The sequence below is a fragment of the Rattus rattus genome, chromosome 10, assembly GCF_011064425.1.
Source record: "Rattus rattus isolate New Zealand chromosome 10, Rrattus_CSIRO_v1, whole genome shotgun sequence".
NCBI lineage: Eukaryota > Metazoa > Chordata > Mammalia > Rodentia > Muridae > Rattus > Rattus rattus.
In genome coordinates, this window is record NC_046163.1 from 35,942,931 (window position 1) to 35,958,703 (window position 15,773).

The 15,773-nt window shown below is 41.0% G+C and overlaps 1 protein-coding gene and 1 pseudogene across 7 annotated transcripts in view; one reads left to right on the forward strand and one right to left on the reverse strand.

Annotated features, from left to right (window-relative positions):
* Abl2 (ABL proto-oncogene 2, non-receptor tyrosine kinase) overlaps window positions 1–15,773 on the forward strand; it is an 80,229-nt gene that overhangs the window by 34,550 nt on the left and 29,906 nt on the right. The gene's annotated exons all lie outside the window — the stretch shown is intronic.
* LOC116911528 lies at window positions 9,784–10,856 on the reverse strand (annotated as a pseudogene).

Below are 15,773 nucleotides of genomic sequence, written 5' to 3' on the forward strand. Positions count from 1 at the left end.
AATGGCAGTGGCTTATTATTACCTTAGTCTCCCCTAGCTCTGTCCCACACTTTTATTTATTTGTCTTTGTGTGAATGTGTGTGTGGCATTTTCACATCAGAGTGTGGAGGTCGGAGGACAGCTTGAGAAGTTGGTTCTCTCCTTCTGCCATGCATGTCCTGAGGATTGAACTCAGGCTGTCAGGCTTGGGGGCAACTTCCTTTACTCACAGAGTCATCTTGACAGTCAGATGCTTTGCTTTAAAAAAAAAAAACATTTAACTGAAACTGTTTCTTGAATTATCTAGTATTTATAACATGTGCTGTGATAGAATATCCTGGAAATTAAAAACTTATTCCCTTGGCCCTTTTGTCTTCTGTGGTGCTAGAGATTGACCTGCTGAGGCATTGGCCTGCGAGGCAGTGCTCTACCTTGGAACTAGCCCCTCCTTGCCCTTTCAAGGTGAAAATTGCTTAGACACGTGACTTGTGAAATAATCAGTTATAAATAATTCCAATGAGTAGTTATTGTAACAGTCATAATTAGTGTAATGTGGTTGCTTATTACAGGATTGGGATTTGAGATAGGAAGCTCAGAATTACAGACTTGGCCTTCGTGTGGAGGAGTTATCTGTGTACTCTAAATAATTGTACTGAGTGATGTAAGCCATAGCTTCTAGATAAGTATAGCTGAGCTCTGTGCATTCACCCTGGTGACTCACTGAGGTGTCCTCCTGCCTAGATGTGATTGTGAACTGCAGTTGTTTCCCAGTTTCCCCTTCCCATCAGCGCTGCTTTTCTTCTGTATCCTGACGTCAGTTGGCACCATGTATTTTCCTTAGAATTATGACTCAATAAGTTGTTCCCACGGAAAGCTTTTAAAAGCTGTTCTTCCATTTGGAAGTACGTAATCTTAATCATTTTACCATACAGTTTTATGCTTCCTATGTGCTCCCTAATTGTGAGAGCAGTTAGGTAAGACAGTAGTCAAGGAACTTGCAAGCATGTTAAAAATTGCTTTTTTCCCCCCTTTTGGCTTGAATTTTTTTTTTTTTTCGGAGCTGGAGACCGAACCCAGGGCCTTGCACTTGCTAGGCAAGCGCTCTACCACTGAGCTAAATCCCCAACCCCTTGAATTTTTTTTAATACAGAATCAAGGATTTAACCTGGTGGTGGAGGGCTTGCTGAACATGTATGGACCCTGAGTGTGAATGGAGGGGGAAGAGGAAAGTGTAACATGCAAATAATAGTTTGAAAAGTCAAATGTATTTGTTTATTTAGCTAAACATTTCAAGTGAACAGATTAAGCCAGATATGGTGCACACTCCTTTAGTCCTAGAACTCAGGAGGACCCAGAGCAGGCAGATCTCTTGAGTTCGAAGTCAGCTTGGTCTGGAGAGTGAGTTCCAGGACAGGCAGAACTACACAGAGAAACCCTGTCAAACAAACAAGCAAAACAAAAGCCAAAAACATGACTACTTTTTTCCTTGGTCCCTTGGGCCAATTCTTTTGTGCTAGTTATTTGCCTGTAGAAGATTGACTTTGTATTTTTTAATTATTTTGTTTTTTTGAGACTGGGTTTCTCTGCGTAGCTTTGGAATTCACTCTGTAGAGCAGACTGGCCTTAAACTCATGGAGATCCAGCTGTGTCTGCCTCCTGAGTGCTGGGAGTAAAGGCATGGACCAGTACTCCCTGTGATTGATTCTTTTTAGAATCAGTTTTAAAATTTTTAGAAAATTATTGTAAAATGTATATACTATTGTTTTCCATCTCACATATTTTATGTATACAGTTTGTCTTAGGGTTTTTTTATTTTTGTTTTCTGTAAAGAGGCACCATGACCACAGCAGCTTCTGCAAAGGAAAACATTTAATTGGGGCTGGTTTATAGTTTCAAAGGGTTTATTGTCATGGTAGGAAGCATGGCAGCATGCAGGCAGACGTGGTGCTGGAGGACCTGAGAGCTCTACGTCTGGATTGCAGGCAGCAGAAGAGACTGTCCCACTGAATGTGGCTTGAGCATCTGAGACCTCAAAGCCTGCCCTGAATGTCACACCTACTTTTACAAGGTCCCATCTCCTAACTTGTGTCTCTCTCTGTGGTCCTATGGGGCCATTTCCTTTAAAACCACTACATAGTTCCATGCCATTAATTAAATTTATAGTGTGTATATGACCATTATTGTTGTCTATTTATACATTTTTTTCACCAACCACTGTGGAGAGTCTTGTGTCCAGCAAAGAATGCCTTCTCATTCTTCCTCACTATAGATATTTTGTGTAAGTGTAATATTTGTTGTTCAGAGTTTAGTGCATGTTAGTGTATTGTCAAGGTCTAACACATTGCAGCATGTTTCAGAACCTTGTTCATTTTTCCTGTTTATCTATTTTTGTGTACCACATTTTGTCTATTAATCTGTCGGTGGACACTTAGGTTCTTTCCACTTTCTGCCTATTATTAAGCATGCTTTCTGAGCATCAGCACCTGGCAGTATCTGTCTAGTCCTTGGTTTCAGTTTTTAAAAGTGTATACCTAGGAAAGGAATATGCTAATTCTGTGTTCATGTAGTGGTCACTCCATTTTTATATTCCTACCTACAATTTGCAGGGATTCATTCTACAGAAATAATTTTACTTACATGTTCCTAATTCAAGGACCTTAAATGACTCTCAGTCTATTATTTATCACTTTACCTTTAAAAAACAGAGGGTGAGCTGACTCTGTGGATAAAGCACTTGCTGGGCAGGCCTGACAACCTGAGTTCATCTCTGGAACCCACATAAAGTTGGAAGGAAATAATAGAATCTACAGTTTACCTCCACACATACACCATGGCAGCCATGCCTCCCTACATACAGTAATGATGATATGATGATGATGATGATGATGATGATGATGACGACGACGACGACGACGACGACGACGACGACAACAACAACAACACAGTAATAATAGTAATGACAACAGCAACAACAATAATAGGCACAAAGCTTTGATTACCTGTCAGTGTTCTGTCTCTAAAGTTCCGGCTGGCGTTTCACTTGATGGTAGCTACAAGGCTGAACTGTGATGACTGGCACCACAGCGGATTGGCACGAAGTTCATATTTGCAGTATATTTATCCCTCTCTTCCTTTTATTTTGTTTTATTCACTTTTGCTGTTTTAAGACAAGTTTTCATGTATTCCAGGCTAGCCTTGAACTTCTGATCCTCCTGTTTGCATATTGTTCTGTATGTAATGCTATCCCTACAGATGCAGTAGGATACTTGTTTAGGGGCAAGTACATGCAGAACATAGTACATCTGTAATAAGTAGGGTCCCTGGTTCATGGGTCCATAGCATGGACATTGTATGAGAAAGCTGTTTTACCCTAGTATACCTTTTTCTTCTTGTTTTTTTTTCCCTTTCTTTCTTTTTTTTAGAATTATTTATTTATTTTATTTATATGAATACACTGTAGCAGTCTTCAGACACCAGAAGAGGGCATCAGATCCCATTACAGATGGTTGTGAGCCACCTGTGGTTGCTGGGATTTGAACTCAGGACCTCTGGAAAGAGCAGTCTGTGCTCTTAACCACTGAGCCATCCCTCCAGACCTTGTTTTTTTTTTTTTTTTTTTCTTTACCATTAATTTATTTATTCACTTTACATCTGTTCTCCGCTCATTCAAACTCCATCACCCGTCTCTCCTCCATTTCTCTTCTGAGAAGGGGGAGAACCCCCCTCTGGGTACCAACCCACCCTGGTATATCAAGTTCTGCAGGACTAGGCACATCTTCTATTGAGCCAGACAAGGCAGCCAATTAGTACTCCAGTATTCCTTTAAGTACTTAGGAAAAAAAATTTTTTTTTCTTTTTTTCGGAGCTGGGGACTGAACCCAGGGCCTTGCGCTTGCTAGGCAAGCGCTCTACCACTGAGCTAAATCCCCAACCCCAGGAAAAATATTTTTAGTAGCAGTTTTTCCTTGACTATTGATGTCTGAGAGGACTGTGACCAGTTGTTATAAAATGCATGACCAAAATGCTACTTTTCAACTTGTTACATAATCTTTTAATGTGTGTCAGTTTTCAGGGGAAAGGTTTCCATTTTTAAAATCAAAACTTCAAAAGTTCCCTAGGAGCTACCAAGATGGCTTAACTGGTAAAAGTATTTGCTACCAAGCATGGTGATGACCTGTATTCATTCAGTCCTAACGTGGTTGAAGGAGAGAATTGAAATTTGACTCTTGCAAATTGTCCTTTGACCTGCATTCAGAAAACACACACGCACACACACACACACACACACACACACACACACACACACAGAGAGAGAGAGAGAGAGAGAGAGAGAGAGAGAGAGAGAGAGAATGAGAGAATGAGAATATAAAGGTTTCTTTCAATACTTGATTTTTTTAATATGACTTGAGTGAGATAACGAAGTGACCTTAGCTCTTCTCCACAATTAAATGAAGTCAAGTCATTGCTTAAGTCCCACATTCTTTACCTAATGTTTATTGGGATCTTTGTGCATATAGTGGAAAATGGCAGCAATGCCTGACTACTGTTGTGACCTGGAGCAGGGTACTCTTTCGCATCCTGTTTAAGGATCCTGTAGTTGGGAAGGGTCTTCCAGTACTATTCTTGGAGCTTGACTTGTGCCATTTTGGCAGAAGCCTCAAGGGTTGGGCTAGATCTCACTGGATCTTTGAAATAATTGGGATGTTTAGTGTAGCAACCAGGGCTCAGGGCTCCAAGAGTAATTTTTATTTGTGTGGTTTTGTTTACCTTTTATAGAGGTTTTTATTTAGTGATTTTCTTCAAGTGTGTGTGTGTGTGTGTGTGTGTGTGTGTGCGCGCGTGCGTGCATGCATGCATGCATGCATGTGTTCCATGGTATAAGCGTGACCACGTTCTCCCCCTTCTCAGAAGAGAAACGGAGGAGGGGATGGTATAAGAAGACAACTGTACCCATGACACATTTGTATGGGTTCTGGTGATTGAACTCAAGTCACCAGATATGGCAAGTACTTTATTCATTTTTGGGTTTGTGATGGAGTCAGGGTGTCATTTATCTCAGGCTGGCCCTCCAACTTGCTGTGTAACCAAGGATGACCTTGAACTTAATGATTTTCTCCTGCCTCTCCCTCCATCACACTCAGTGTTTTTATTCTTTGCTTGCTCACTAGAAATAGGGACTCTTTTTTCTTATTTGTCTCCAACATGTCTAGTGCATGCCAAGATCCCTGAAGCCTGGTGTTCAGTCCCTGGCTCTACATAAAAGGAGATGTGTATGCCAAGCAACCAGAGCTTCCAGGGACTAAGCCACTACCTAAAGACTATACATGGACTGACCCTGGACTCTGACCTCATAGGTAGCAATGAATATCCTAGTAAGAGCACCAGTGGAAGGGGAAGCCCTGGGTCCTGCTAAGACTGAACCCCCAGTGAACTAGACTGTGGGGGGGAGGGCGGCAATGGGGGGAGGGTGGGGAGGGGAACACCCATAAGGAAGTGGGGGAGGGAAGGGGATGTTTGCCCAGATACCGGGAAAGGGAATAACACTCGAAATGTATATAAGAAATATTCAAGTTAATAAAGAAAAAAAAAAAAAAAAAAAAAAAAAAAAGGAGATGTGTAGAGCATGACTGATCCCAGCACTGATGAGGTCGTAGCAGAAGACTCACAGTTCAAGGTCACCCTCATCTACATAGTAAATTCAGGTTGGCCTAGGCTGGTTTAAAGCAAAAATAAAACTATTGATTCATTCCCTCCTAAGGTCTGTACATCAAAAGTAGAATTTTGTTCCTAAGTGAACTAAACTACTTGAATTTTCTTAAGCTAGGTGTGTTGGGTATTCTTGGTTGTCAACTTGACTACAGCTGGAATTAACTAAAACCCAAGTGGTGGGTACACCAGTGAGGGAAGGAATGTCTGTCTGTCTTCCTTCTTTTCTTTTCTCTTCCTTCCTTCCTTCCTTCCTTCCTTCCTTCCTTCCTTCCTTCCTTCCTTCCTTCCTTCCTTTCTTTCTTTCTTTCTTTCTTTCTTTCTTTCTTTCTTTCTTTCTTTCTTTCTTTCTTTCTTTCTTTCTTTCTTTCTTTCTTTCATGTGAGTATGCTGTCTTCAGACACACCAGAAGAGGGCATCAGATTCCATTACAGATGGTTGTGAGCCACCATGTGGTTGCTGGGAATTGAACTCAGGACCTCTGGAAGAGCAGTTGGTGCTCTTAACCTCTGAGCCATCTCTCCAGCCCAAGGGAATGTTTTTAATTAAATAATTTGAAGTGTGAAAACCCACCTTCAATCTAGATGTTTGGAGATGGGAAGGTCCACCTCTAATCTGGGCCACACCTTCTGGTGGCAGGCTATATCAAAGAAGGAAAACACACACACACACACACACACACACACACACACACACACACAATGTATAAAATATCCATTTTATCAGTTCTGTTTTTCAAGAGAATCCTGACTAGGCTCAGGGAAAATATAGCAACACTAAAAACTAAAATGATTGCTGCCAGTGAAAGCCTTTTATTTGTGTTTTCTTATGCTACCTTAATATGCTAGACCTTTGCCTTCATCTCCCAAAGTGAGATAACAAATGGAACATTTAGGAAAATTTTAACTGCTTAAAATTTATATGTTAAGAATGGATGATAATTGATTTTCATCAAGTTTTTAAGTCTTCCTTTCAACTCTAGAGGCTATGGCAAGAATTTATTTTGTATGCATTCTAGTTTTCTGTCACTGTTCCTTTTTGTTAGCCTGGTGGCCTAGGGCCTGAGTTCGTGTTCTCATCATTTATTAGACTCACGAAGCACCACATGGCAAGCGCAGAGCTTCCCGGGAGGTTTGCCAGGCCACACTAGACCAGTACAAGTGTGTGTGTAGCCTTCCTGATGTGGGCAAGACAGGGACAGAAAGCCTGCACAGTGGAGGGTGGGAGGGGCTAGGAGTCAAGGTGGAACTCGCTGGGTATCATCTGTCTGTCTGCAGCCTTGGCAGCCTATTGCTACTGTGCCATGTATGCCTCTGCTTTACCAGTGACTAAGAATAAATTCCAAACAACAATTTGGAGACAAAAAAGCCTCCCCAAAAATCTCTCTGTTTTTTTGTTTGTTTGTTTGGTTGGTTGGTTTTTGTTTTGGTTTTTTTTTTTTTTGGTTTTTTTTCTTTTTCCCTGAAAAAAAATTCCAGGGCTGGAGAGATGGCTCATAAGTTAAGAGTATTGGCTGCGGGGGTTGGAGAGATGGCTCAGTGGTTAAGAGCACTGACTGGGGGTTGGGGATTTAGCTGGGGTTGGGGATTTAGCTCAGTGGTAGAGCGCTTGCGCAAGCCCTGGGTTCAAGGCCCTGGGTTTGGTCCCCAGCTCCAAAAAACAAAAAAAAACAAAAAAAAAAACACTGACTGCTCTTCTAGAGGTCCTGAGTTCAATTCCTAACAACCACATGGTGGCTCACAACCATCTATAATGTGATCTGATACCCTCTTCTGGTGTGTCTGAAGACAGCAATAGTGTACTCATACAAATAAAATAAATCTTTAAAAAAAAAAAAAAAAGTACTGGCTGCTCCTCCAGAGGTCCTGAGTTCAATTCCCAGCAACCATATGGTGGCTCACAACCATCTGTAATGGGATCTGATGCCCTCTTCTAGTGTGTCTGAAGTCAGTGACAGTGTACTAGCATACACAAAATAAATACAATCTTAAAAACAAAAAACAAAACCAAAAAACTCCTCTAAGAGATTTCACAGAAAAGCAAGGGGAAAAACATTGCAAGAGGAATAAACCCCTCTCACCACATTCTGTTTTCTGCTTAGAGCCAATAGGAAAATTGCGACTATTAAAAAGATATAGAAACTATGGATAATATGAGTGGGCTGATTAATTTTAGGTATATAGATAGGTACAGGGGATATTAGTGGAGAGCACCAAATAGTATCAGGAACAGTTTATCTACACAATGAAGGTAGGGGAATGTTCTTAGTTCCTTGATCCTAAAGACAAAGAGGCAGGCATTGGAAGTTTAGTTAGCCCAGGGCACCCAGACTGTGTATCCACTTTGAACAAGGGTCAGAAAAATTTGGGGTTTAAACAACGACATCTATGCCAAACATGATTCCCCCTGTCATTTCATAGTCATTACAGTAGATTTACATATTATTGAGCATTGTAATATGGGCAGAAAGATTGCCCAGTTTTAGGGCAGCCTGGGCTACATGTGACCTTGTCTCAAAAACAAAAAAAAGTACACGGGAGAAAATGATTAGCCTTGCGTCGTCAAGGCTTGCTTCACAGTCTTCCTTGGTAGGAGATTTGATAAAAAGTCTTCATTTTATTTTACTTAAACAATTTTAAATTATTTTAATTTTACCTTATGTGTGAGTGTTGTGCCTGTCTGTCTCTATGTGTACCACGAGAATGCTTGGTGTCCACAGAAGGCAGAAGATAGATCAGATCCCAGGACTGGAGTCACAGTTGGTTTTAAGCCGTCATGTGGGTAGCAGTCATTAAACCTCTTACTCTGGAAGAGAGGCAGAGCTCTTAGCCGCAGAGCTCTTTCTCCAGCCCCTGTGGCTTTCATTTTCTTGTTTGTTTTTGACACAGGGTCTTCCTATGTTGCCCTGCCTGGCCTGAAATATGTTTTCTAAACCAGGGCCTTCAACTCAACACATTTATCAGTCTCTGCAGACATTTAAGGCATGAGCCATGATGTGTGGTCTTTCTATAAACTTTTAATTGTAGTCTTTGCTTTTTAAAAATATTAATAATCTATTATGGTTTTGTGTAGTTTTTTTTTTTTTAAAGAAAGCCGATTTGTAACTTATTTCAGAATTGTTTTAGACATTAATTCAATTAATTGTAGTAGATTAAACTTGTTTATTAGTGTATTAGAGTTTTGGCCCCTCCTGTTTTTCCCCCTCTGAATTGTTTTTCTTTTTTTTCTTCCCTTTTTTTTTTTTGATTCAGACTCTATTTTTTTCCACTCAAACAAAAAAATAAACAAAGAAACCAAAATAAACGTGTGGCATGTTGATAAAAGTTGGAGAAAAACTGGATTAAACCAAGTTGAACTTCTAAGAACTTTTCATGTGTTTATGAACACTGAATCGTTTATAATGAAAATTGTTTCTTAAGTATAATAAAACTTACATAAACAATACAATGTGCTATAGAACTAAGGGTTTCGTAGGCACCAGGACTTGATAAAAAGCTTCAGGAGAGCTGCTCAGGGTGAGCCACAGGCTTCTGTGAAGGAAGACACCGAGCCAGCTCTTGCCATCGCCCACTGCGTTCATAACCGCAGGACTGTGACCTGCGTTCATAACCGCAGGACTGTTACACTGCGTTCATAACCGCAGGACTGTGACACTGCGTTCATAACCGCAGGACTGTGACACTGCGTTCATAACCGCAGGACTGTTACACTGTGTTCATAACCGCAGAACTGTTACACTGCGTTCATAACCACAGGACTGTTACACTGCGTTCATAACTGCAGGACTGTTACACTGCGTTCATAACTGCAGGACTGTTACACTGTGTTCATAACTGCAGGACTGTTACACTGTTCATAACCGCAGGACTGTTACACTGTTCATAACCGCAGGACTGTTACACTGCGTTCATAACTGCAGGACTGTTACACTGTGTTCATAACTGCAGGACTGTTACACTGCGTTCATAACTGCAGGACTGTTACACTGCACTCTCTGGTGTTTTCCATTGCTGCTCACAGTTCCTGGAGGGGAACCCTGTGTGGAGGAAATCCACTGGAGTAAGAAGGTATTTTAAGCCAGGCCCCCAGACTCAGGAGTTAGATGAGTGGTTCTGCTAATGTGAGCTGGGGAGAACAATAGCCTATACCATTGCTTTGGTTCCCTCTCGCTGGTGAGCCACTGCCTCCCCTTGACAGCAGTGGGGACCCTAAACCAATTTCCTCCCTGGTTTCTGGAAAGAGAAACTCATCTCCAGGTTGTAACTGCACTGAAAATTCCAATGGGGCAGTCAACACAGTCGCCATCTTGTTGGAGTCACAGAAAAGAACTGGCTCATCACATTCTTTCCTGCAGAAGTCTGGGAACAACTGCTTCCTAGCCTTCGAGGATGGAGGCAAAGCCTCGCAAGGCACCCAGCCCAGGGAGAGAGGCTTTCTTTTTTGTGTTTCTTTGAGTCTCTGTCAACTTTAACCTGATCAGCTTTCTCCTCAGGGGATTCAAACACAACACCCTGGGTTCTTGGCCTGTTTAGCCCCCTTTCTAACTGCCAAAGCACATTTGTTTTCCTCAAGGAGGAACTTGTGTATTGCTGCACAGAGTGTGGAATCAGAGGCATAGAGAGCTAGGACTCAAGCTGTCCTGAAAGAACTTTTCACAAGGCTGTTGACGGACTATGAGCAGCACTGGTAAGGCCTCAGAGCCGCAATGAAAGCTGGAAGCCGCAATGAAAACTTATCAGAGTAGGATGAGTGGTCAGAGTAAGGGATGCTTCCACTGAAGCATGGCAGGATGACAGATCTCCACATGGTCCACAGTGTGGATGCGCCCAGCCTCTTCCTCACTGTGAACATATCTGCCAGGCCCAGCAGCTGGACCATCTCCAGGCCTTAGACTCAGTAACTACCCAGGTCGGCAACTCAAGGGCTGGTTGCTCCCGCAGTGACTCTTTTCCTAGACTATAGAGTTCAGTCCAATCTTTATGTTAAATTGTGGGAACTGATGCATTAGCTGGACACTCCTTCTGAGTAGTTTCTTGTCAGGAAGGAAGAACCATGGCTGGATTGCAATTGGTGTTGTGTAGATATAAAGTATGAATCTGTTTCCTCGGTATCAGAGCGGACTCCTTCAGCATGAATGGTGTTTATCGAAAATCACCTGTGTAGAGAATTGTTCCAAATTAGTTCTTGACGTATGTTTGATTCTCCTCTTATGCTTCTGATAATTCTCAGGTCTTAACTGCTATTAGGTTTTGGTACTTAGTGGTGTGGTATGGCAGGTGTTCGAGAAAGACAGACTGGTTGAAGCTAAGCTGTGCGATCAGCCTAAGCATCATATAATACATGTTTTCTCCTATAGAGTCTAGAGTTCATGTATGTAGGCAGACAGACACATACACTGTGAAAGTAGAAGTGCCAGTAAGGGATGAATGCATGTTGAATACAATCAAAGGATAAGGTGACACTTGAATAAAAGAAAGCCTGAGAACCCCTCACTGTATATAGACAAAGAATATATATGAATACAAGCTAGAAATGTGATTTTTTAGTGTTTCTTAATACCCCCCTGTCCCCGCCACCCCCAATACACACACCAGGTTTCTCTTTATAACCATGGATGTCTTGGACCAGGCTCTGTAGATCAGACTGGCTTCAAAACTCAAGAGATCTGCTTGCCTCTGTCTCCTGAGTCCTGGAATTAAAGGCCTGCGCCACTGTTGCCCAGCAAGATTTTCTGTTTTCAAAAAGAAATTTTACTGCTACATAACTGTTATATAATAAGTTATCTCAGAGTATTGGTGCTTAAAACTCCCCCATCCTCCACGAGTCTCTGGGACAACTGGGACATAGCTGGCTGCAGTGCCTTGGCAGCTTCTGTTTATTCCTTGTCTTCTCACAGAGTGACAGAAGCATGAGGTGTCTTTTCTAGTGTCTGTGGATATTATTTAGGGATGAGACATCAAGCAGCAAAGTTAGGGCTAAAGAGCTGATGAGAAGCAAATATTGGGGATGATTTAGGAGCTACAGAGTTCAGTAAGTCCAAAGCATGGAGTGAGCCATTAGGTGTTTGCCAAAAAGAAAATGGTAGAGAAATGCAGTAGAACACCTTGCAAAAGAGCCTTGTGTGCCGTGTGAAAGTTGAGACTTGAATGCAAGTGAGGGAGCCTTGCAAAGTTACATGGTCAGACTTGTTTGTGTCTAAACAAAATAAATAATGAATGAATAAAATCAGTCTCGGCTATTTATGCATATCCCATTGATACTAGAGAAGAACAGTGTGCAGACAATCATGAGAAATTAACAGAGTCTAAACTGAAGTCATGGAATCAGGTCCAGAGAAAATTAATTGGAACAGTGTCTTATGGTCTTGTTGCTGTGAAGAGACATCATGACCACAACAACTTCTTATAAGGAAAACATTTAGTTGGGACTGGCTTACCGTTTCCAAGGCTCAGTTTTAGTTCTTTATCGTTATAGCAGGAAACGTGGCAGCAGGCAGGCAGATATGGTGGTGGAACTGAGAGTTCTGTTTCTCGATCTGTAGGCAACAGAAGTGAATGCCACACTAGGCCTCAAAGCTCACTTCCACAGCAACACACTCCAAGGTCACACCTACTCCAAGGCCACATCTTCTCTAATAGTGCCACTCCCTATGGGCAAAGCATTCAAACACACCAGTCTTGGGGGCCCGTCCTATTCAAACCACCACAAATTGTATTTATCACATAGTAAATTTGTCACACTCTTGTTCTTGGTATCTATGTCTTAGATTAAGAACAGTTTCCCATTTCACCCATGTTCTCAGTCTTTAACAAGAGTAAATGCTTGAGAAGCTAGGAATGATTTGAAAAGTGCAAAGCCATTACTCAATACAACCATTACACTTTAGTACTTTGGGAGAGTTGAGTGAATGGTTGGTATATTGAACTTAACTGATCCATATTTAACTACTAGTGACCTTTTGTTTTATATTTTCTTAGTGTACATATGTGAACACATCTCCCTAATCCAGGCATTTACAAATACATACTTACTTAAAACAGAAACTTAAAAGAATTAGTAATGCTCTTTATAGCTTACCTGACTTGCAGAAAGCTCTGGGTTAATCCCTAGGACCATATAAACTGACTATGGTAATGCACAGTCCTGCTACTCAAAACATAATACAAGCAAAGCAAAAACAAAACCTTCCGAAACTCTTCTTTGTTGTCTAGCTCCTTGCCCTTTCTTCTCCACTTGTTTTAACTTGGGCTGGTTATATAGCTGAGGTTGATCTTGAACTTCTGGTCCTCCTGCTCCTACCCTTTCAGGAGCTAAGAGTTCATCTGTGTTGTCACCATACTGGGTTTCTCATGGCTCTTTAACATTTTCTAGTTGCCAGTAAAATAAATCTGGAGTTCTTGGTGTGGCTGCAGGACTTCTCAATTGAGTCGTCTTTACCTCCCTCCTATTTTTGCTATCTTAGCTCTTTATTGACTGCACACATATTTTCTGCACTCAAAACAAACAAATCTTGAGGCCGTAGTACATATTTTTTCATCGGCATGTCTTACGGTGCTACATTGTCAGTCATCCCTGACCTAGAATGCCTTTGTCCTTCACTTTAAAGCAGCAGTTCTCAACCTTCTCGACACTGTGACCCTTTAATACAGCTTTTCATGTTATGGTGGCCCTCACCCATAACATTTTTATTGCTAATTCATAATTGTAATCTTGCTACTGTTATGAATTATACATATCTAATATGCAGCATTTCTGGTAGAAATCTGACCCCTCTGAAAGGAGTCAAAGAGGTCATGACCCACACTTGTTGAGGTGGTTGTTAGAACCATGATCTGTTAGGGAATATTCCTGGACATAAATCTCAACTTTCTAGTCTACTCACATATCTCTTATTATAGTGTGTGGCAAAAGTAGATGCTAATGGATACAGTAAAATTATTGGTAGGCACACATTTTAGAACTTCACATATGTGATGGTTAGTATTGTTAACTTGACACATAAAAGGCAAGAGAAATTGTCTGCATTAAAGTTAGCGACTCTGAGAATATCCATGAGGGATTGTATTGGTATTGGTAATTGATATGAGAAGATTCATCAGTTTTAATTTGTTGAGAATTGTATAAATGAATTCTTTACCCCATTACCACCTCTTCCCAGTTCCTTCCATGTTCCTCTATTCTGTCTCAAATTCATGACCTTTTCTTTAGTTGTTGTTATTACATATACATATACATACACACACACACACACACACACACACACACACACACACACACACACAGCCCACTGAGTCCATTTAGTGTTGCTCTTAAGTACATGTATTTAGAACTGACCACTAGATGTTGGGAGAAAACAGATTCTCCCCTTCTCAGCATCCACTGATTGCCTATAGCTCTTCACCTAGGAGTGGGCTTTGTGAGCTTTCCCCTGTGCAAGTTATCAGATCAGTTCGTGTTGTCAGGAGCACTAGTAACCATGCTTTTATGCATTATCTCTGTTCCACAGTTACGGATGTGATGGAAGGACCAGCTCCTCAGGCTCCTGCTGCTGTAGTTTGTTTCTCCTATGTGGTGTACTAAGCCCTTTCTCCCTTAAGTTGCTTTTGTCAGGGTATTTTATCACAGCAGCAGGAAAAGAAACTAAGACACTGGGTTGACTTGGTTTTTGTATTCACATAGACATGTGCATTTTATATACAGAAGCTGTGGTATGGTGTGGGGCTGCGAGAGCGAGAGAGCGAGAGCGAGAGCGAGAGAGAGAGAGAGAGAGAACACAGTTGTTGCATGCTTCCACAGTTTTAGTGAAACAGCTGACTGCTTATGTTACACAGGAGTGTATTCTAGATCTTTGGGAATGATCTAGGTTTATTGTGAGTCCCTCCCTAGGAATGTCAGCTTCAAGCTTGCATTGAAGTCACTGTACCAGGTGCTGGCTGCATTGACTTTGGGAATTCCGTGGGGGAAAGAGGATTGGCGCATTCCTCTCATCCCTTAGATAGCTCATTGTCTTTGCCTGTACTACAGCAGTGATGCACTTCCGCTAAGATGAAAAGATCCTGGAATGCTGAATTCCACATATATTTTGTGTGGAATTCTCTCTCTCTCTCTCTGACACATAGGCACACACCCCATACCACAGTAAGGCCCCCACTAAAAAGCTTTACAATTATGAACAAAAGTTATTTATATCTAAAATAAATGGAGTTTAAACCCCGGGGTGGGCTGTACATTTCTGACTGTAGATAATTGTAAAGTTTGTGTTTTGTGATGTGCTGGCTAAAGTATTTTCAATTTTCATAGAACTGACATGAAAACCATTCAGTAACTTTTAACACTTTGTCTTCTATTTTCTTCATTTAAAATTTTTGATGTAGAATTTTTTATATAATTCTATGAAATTATTTATTTGCTTTCTTAGTTTTTTGAGACGTCTTAATATATATATATATACACATACATATATATGTGATATATATATATATATATATATATATATATATTATATCTCCTTTGCTGATCTTAAACTCTCAATTCTCCTGCATCAGTCCTAAGTACCGGGATTACAGGCATGTGCTACCATACCTAGCATGTACTATGGACTCTAATGTTTGCAGATTCATGTTTCACAAGTAATAGAACCATTCTGACCCTAGAAGACATTGTTGTTAAAACTCTGGAGAATTGGACTCTCCTTCAGACTGAATAGTCATCAAGTAATAATCCTTTGTAGTTACATTTCCTGTCTTGAAGCCCTGGCAACCATTGATTTATTCTTGCCACCACAGTCTTCCCTTTTCAAAGATGTCACATAAATGGAAGCTGTATAGTATATAGCCTTTTGGGGATGGTGCTTTGAGAATAGGCAGCTTCAGTGTGCTGGTGGTGTGTTCCTCTAATTGTTCGGTTGCTTTCCATCAGATGAGCATGTAGTCTTTGATCCATTAATGACATTCAGATTTTTCCAGTTTGAAGTTTAAAATTTTTTTATTTTGTGTATGTGTGTATGTGTGTTTGCATGTTGCATGTATGCAGGTGCCTGGGGAGGCCAGAAGAGAAAGAACCTGGGATCTTCTGTAGCTGGAGGTACA